General features: G+C 31.2%; 1 protein-coding gene across 1 annotated transcript in view; it reads left to right on the forward strand.

Annotated features, from left to right (window-relative positions):
- The window catches only part of LOC111636881, a 37,955-nt gene that overhangs the window by 27,635 nt on the left and 3,532 nt on the right, over nucleotides 1-6,788 (forward strand). The window lies entirely within an intron of this gene.

Genomic DNA, 6,788 nt, shown 5'->3' on the forward strand with positions numbered 1-6,788 from the left:
AAAGCCTGCTGAATCTTGCGAATGGTTTACACTCGGGTATCGCCAAGGTTTTTGGCAAAATTTGATGTAATATCGCTGCTCACGTTGTTCAGTCATTTTCCAGCTTAGTGAAATCCGACGAGAGCGCACTACATGACCTCACTCATACGCCAATTGCCAACGACTGACGCTTTCTGCAGGCGGGAAAAAATTCACGGCTGTGCATGACTGTCCCCTCCACAACTCCACCGAAGGAGGCCTCTCTCGCATCATTGGTTTACGCGGAAAAAAATAAGGTCCGATACTTTTTGAACAGACCTTGTATAGTTAAGGAAATCTTGCTCTTACAGTAAAATTTTATGAAAAAGTTAAGAAAGTTATCTGAAACTGTAGTGTTTGAATTTTATATTTTACTGCTAATTATAACTAGCAGTAAAATTCATTATACCTAGTTAACACGCTTTCAAGCGATTTACGAAGTAAAAGATAGGAAAGTAGCGAATACCACTTAAATTTAAAAAATGTGAAAACGAATTGCGTTCCCATTTTTGCATGCATAATTTTATTTTAAAAATAACTTTTGTAGTAAAATTGCGTTTGGCACTGTCTGTTTTGATACTTTGTTATTAAAAATTTTTATGCTTTTATTTGTTATCAATTGCAAAAGCCTTAATTTTATAAATATCAAGTACATATATTAAGTAAGTATAAATATCAAGTATAAGTTTCCTTAACAATATTCGTCGACTTCGTATATATTTCACTAAATAACCAATGTAAAAAAAACATATATAAATACGTAATACATATCACATGAAAATAAATGACGTTTGCAAAAGACACTATGTTGGCTGATATTTCTAGAGATCTCTTAAAATAAATTCTACGAAAAACAAAAGTGCAATAATAAATAGAATTAGCATGCATCTCAGAACGTAAAAACGACAATTTACACAAACCAACAGCTGCTTGCAGCTGTCAAAATTTACAATGTGACTACAAGGAATTAAGCAGATATGATATTTGTAAATATTTTTGTCAAACTGTATAATTAATATACATTTCATAATACAGTCGACCCCCCTATAACACGGTAGATACGTTCCGTTCTTTATGAATCCATTTTGTACGAGTCCTTGCCAATCACAGCCCAGCACGTATGCACTTTACGAACTACGGCAGTTTGAAAGGTTTTTTTCCAGAAAATTAGTCGATTCCTAGACTAATTCGACTCATCATTTCCAAAACACGTATATTTTTTGGGGAATAATCCGTATAAACTATGCTATAAACAAAAAATTGTAGGATTACATACCAAGTGTGCACCGTTCGACGTCGGCATTGCTTAAGCTTGTTTTTGTCGCGGAACAGCGCACCAAACGGCGGCCGCGATTTCTGATAAATTATTTTTCTGCAAAAACTTCGTTGAACTTTGGAGACATCATTAATAGAAATAATTTTTATGGCCGTTGAATAAGAAATGTTTCTTTCACAAGAAATGTATAAAATTAGTNGAACGTAAAAACGACAATTTACACAAACCAACAGCTGCTTGCAGCTGTCAAAATTTACAATGTGACTACAAGGAATTAAGCAGATATGATATTTGTAAATATTTTTGTCAAACTGTATAATTAATATACATTTTATAATACAGTCGACCCCCCTATAACACGGTAGACACGTTCCGTTCTTTATGAATCCATTTTGTACGAGTCCTTGCCAATCACAGCCCAGCACGTATGCACTTTACGAACTACGGCTGTTTGAAAGGTTTTTTCCAGAAAATTAGTCGATTCCTAGACTAATTCGACTCATCATTTCCAAAACACGTATATTTTTTGGGAAATAATCCGTATAAACTATGCTATAAACAAAAAATTGTAGGATTACATACCAAGTGTGCCCCGTTCGATGTCGGCATTGCTTAAGCTTGTTTTTGTCGCAGAATAGCGTACCAAACGGCGGCCGCGATTTCTGATAAATTATTTTTTTGCAAAAACTTCGTTGAACTTTAGAGACATCATTGATATTAATAATTTTTATAGACGATGAATAAGAAATGTTTCTTTCACAAGAAATGTATAAAATTAGTGCTGTATTAGACTTAGGTACCTAATTTACATACTTTACCGACGATAGTAAACTCAATTTACTCGCCTAAACTCTCCGTAGCGTGGCGCTGGACGGCGGAAAGTAGTTCGGCTGCCAGATGAGGTTTTACTGAATTATAGGAGTTTTTTTACGTCCGCAATTTTTACGGATACCTCGCAATTTTTTCGCTGTCATATAGGAATCCGAACTATAGAAATCCGTGTTATAGTGGGTCGACTCTATTTCTGCATGTTGTAATTTACCTACAAAAACTGCAATTTTCACAGCTGTATTATTCAAATATATATTTATTTCGCCATATTTTTTAAATATTATTTTGAATGTATGTATGGATATTCCATTCTAAATGTGTTGGTTTGANGTACAGGGTAAATGAGTCAATGCTTCTTAAACTATTTTATGCAATTATGCAACAGAAACATTGTTGTATTCCATAGAAGCGCACTATTTACAAATAAATATAAATTTGATATTGACCAAATTTTACCGAATTGTCCAAGAAATACTTGAAATAAAAACTTTGTTTTTCATCATAAAAAACTTTTAACACAGATAATTACTAATTGTGTAATCTACAACGATACTAATGTTAATATTTGCAGATATTTAACAGTGAATGATTTTTATAGTATGTAAGAAGATAATCCATGCTTAACATTCCTTCTAATGAATTTTTTCGTGTCAATTTTTTTGTAACTAAAAAAGCAGTTTTCTGACAGGTAACGCATTATTTGACAATGCTAAATGTTTGCAATCGTAATTTAATAAACTTCAAAATGTACTTAATCATTTTCCTTCTGAAAACCATTGATTCTCAACCGCTGAAATTTTGAAATGTGCCACTACTGCGAGAACCCACACATAGGCGATGTCAAAAAATCGCTTCTTCCTTCCTACCGGCGTTTGGAAATTGTAACCGGTATTGCTGATAATTGCCAGTAGTTACTATGGCGTTTAGAAAATGTTACAAAATGCGATAAAAATTTGTTAATTATAAAAGTGTACTCTGATGAAAAAAAAGTTGAAAAACTTTGCCATAAACAATCACCTCACACTCACAAAGAAATTCACGATAGAAAAAATTTCCTTACAATTACAATTCTTGATGTGCTTCTTTTTATTTTATATATGAAAAAGTATAACAAAGAAAGATGTTACACGTTACCCTGAAATCTAACATGTAACATTAAATATTAAATAACTAGCAGGTAAACCCGTCTTTGCTCGGGCAAAGTAACGATAGCGAAGATTAATATTATTAGGTATAGGCAACTTTACCCGTTTTCACAAAATGCAAGAATTTTGTTCTCCCAGTTTTCAGACTAATTACAGAATTTTTAAATCGGTCTAAAAATATGTTCGATTTCCTGCAAAACGAAAAGAAAAACTGCATCTGCGTCTTGCACGTCGCTTTCTCTTAACATTTTCATTGTTACGTAACACTTCCATTGTTGACACTTCCAATGTTACTTAACACGTTCATTGTTACTTGACACTTCCATTGTTAATGGAAATGTTAAGTCCTAATCCTGTCCTTCTCCTTCTTGGAGACAAATTTTGAAAAATTACTTCTTAGTATGCATTCTCGTGACGTACCCTAACAATGTAACAAATTTCTACTTTCAATTCCTAACCGTTTGGGCCCTGCGCTTATTATTATTATTATTATCAACCCATGTCGATTACGTATATAGACTAGCTGTTACCCGCGGCTTTGCCCGCGAGAATTTTGCAAGAAAACCCCATTTATATTCAGTATTTCAACAATTATAGTAATTGTTATATGACACCTATTGCTGAAAATGATGAAAATTGCTAAGAATCAAACAGACTATTTTCAATCATTCTATAATCGAACCAATATGCAATAACAATTTCGAATTTAAAACTGGTCGAACATTTGCTTAAAAAATCGAAATATATAAAAATATTTATAACAATGTCTGAAATGTTATCAATTTAATACACCTAATTACTCATTGAAGACTAAACGTTGTTGAAAACAATAAATTGCATTTAAAATAGTACAGTAAAAGCCGTTTTTCCGGTTAATCCTTAATCTTTTCCCTCTCCTCCCGCTGGGACATTTCGAAAAAATCCCTTCTTAGTGCGCGTTTTCATGACGTACCCTAACTGTGTACCAAATTTCACTTCTTTAGGTTCAGCGATGGTGCGATGATGAATCAGTGGCTCAGTCAGTCAGTCAGTCAGGACAAGTAATTTTATATATTTAGATTAGAGAATAAGAACTAAAACATAATAAAATTCCACATAATAATAATAATAATGATTCGTAATAATAAGTATTTTGTATAGGAGTGTTCAATGATTCATATGTTTGGAGAGTTGCTGGATATTCGGTAAAGAAATATTGTTGTTGTATAGAAATATCATAATAACAATAAAATGGCTTATAAATAATCTTTTACTATTGTTTGTCAGGATGCAGTATTTATGAAATATGATCAAACTAAAACACAAATAACAGGTGGAAAGTTATTTCCACTGTTTAAAGTTATCCAAGAAAAACTAAAATTTAGGTAAGTGGCTTCTTCATTTCAATTTCAAACTTACTCTTTTGCATTTAATCATAGAACTTTAACAGTATAGAAAATCGGATTTTTATACTTTCTACTGTTATTGTTAATCATTGAAAATATTATTTTGATGCGGTTCTAAAATAATTTAAAATATGAAAAAAATTGTTGAATAATTTATATAAATTGTTAATTGTAATAATGCATATTTTCATTATACATGTTATTAATGGTTCTGATTTTTTTTAAACATGAAAAATAACAACTACTTAATGATAATACTTTAACACTTAAGCGCATAAGGTTTGTAATCAAAAGAAATTATTTAGAGCATTCAAATGTAAACCTTACTTAATATAAAATAATGGAAAATTTATAAATGCAATAAAAGGAACATTTGCAGTTCCAATCTATGCATATCCCACATCCGAGGAAATAGTGAGGGTGAACATGAGGAACGCTATTTGATCAAGAAACCTTAGGCAAAATAAATTAAAAATTAATCAATGTAATCGACTAAATGTATAACTTGAACTATACTTAAGTAAACGTTTCCAAACTATAAGAAATTTGCAAGAACAACCAAATCACACATGTATGTACAAAGAAGTCCTGAATATACTAACCATAAAAGTTAACACAAGAGGAACGAAATACGAATGCAAGACATGAAATTTTGAAAATAAAGCGTTTTACATGTGTAATGGTCTATTCGGATGAGAACGAAAACACATTGATATTAGACGACTGCAAAACAGTGTACACATCGACAAAACAACAAACACGCGAAGGAAATTTTCTTGGATCAGTACTAAAAAGAAATAAATATCAGTGTAGAAATATGAAAGCATACAACAGTTAAAGTTAATTTATTAATGTGATCAATCTATGTTTTTTACTATAAATAATAACAAAAATAAAAAACAAAATAGATTCAGAAATATTAGTAATATAATAAAAGGAATCTCAGAAATATTTTCCATAGATACGGGAAAGACTTGTATAGGATGTAATATAGACTTGCATAATTTGAAGCATCCCTTGCGCAGAAAGTACTTAGAAAAATACACGAAGCAGAATGTTTTTGTTAAATCAACACTGTCCGAGAATTATCTTTTGTGTGTGCATCAGAAAAGGCTTAAATAAATCTGCAAAAAAATTAGTGACATTGCTATATGGTTTGCTGTAGAAAAAACTATAGATACTTGCAAGATGATATGTTGCTTTAACGATAGTACGAAAAAATGACAGAAAAGACTGCGTTAAAATTTATGAAGACGAATGCAGAGGCGACAGTTAGAATTATTCAGGAATGTGTAATGCTGTTGTATAATTAACATTATATCGTACTCACAGAAGACTGTGCCGTCTGTAAGATTGACGAGAACTTTTAAACAATCTTATTCACGTAACCTGCCTGAATCACGTTTCTCATCTGGCCAAAGAAGTTCGTTTGCATTTTCAAAATGTAAAATTTCTCATTTGTTTCGAAAAGAAACTACTTGAAAAGACACAATGCAACAAATTCTCATTTTGTCTTTTAAAATATTTGCATTGTGAGCGTTTGCCAAAGAAGTATTCTTTTGCTACCCCTTCCATAGTCATTATATGGGACACGTAAATATAAGAGGCAGTATTCAATGCTGACTATTTACTTGACTTTAAAAATTTTATCAATGAACTGGATGAATCAGAATGCTCTCATTGTGGATGTTAAAGAAGCATTGAACAATCCACATTTAATCGCTTGTCTCGTTTACCTCAGCGCCAATTTGTTAAATTTGTTAAAAAGAAGCAATAACTCATTAAATTACTTTTCTGTTCTCAGCAAAGAAATGCAGTATTGTAATGTTACTATATTTTTAACATGTTTCTAATATGTAACCTCATGAAAACTTGTTACATTAGTGAAAATATATTTCAAATTTTCCAATATTTTTCTTTCTTCAATTTATAAAAAATCTTAATTATACACCTAGGCAGATCTATTTGTTTGTATTAAAAATGAAATCATTGCTAAATATCATATAAAATGTGAAGGAAATTGAACTAATAACACAATACAAGCATAAAAAAACAGTTAAAATAATTTATCTTCTGTGTAATCTTATGATGTGAATTCACAATTAGTATGGACTGCAATTATTGTATTACATG

This window comes from Centruroides sculpturatus, unplaced genomic scaffold, assembly GCF_000671375.1.
Source record: "Centruroides sculpturatus isolate CEXI.00-Female unplaced genomic scaffold, Cexi_2.0 scaffold665, whole genome shotgun sequence".
In the NCBI taxonomy this organism is placed as follows: domain Eukaryota; kingdom Metazoa; phylum Arthropoda; class Arachnida; order Scorpiones; family Buthidae; genus Centruroides; species Centruroides sculpturatus.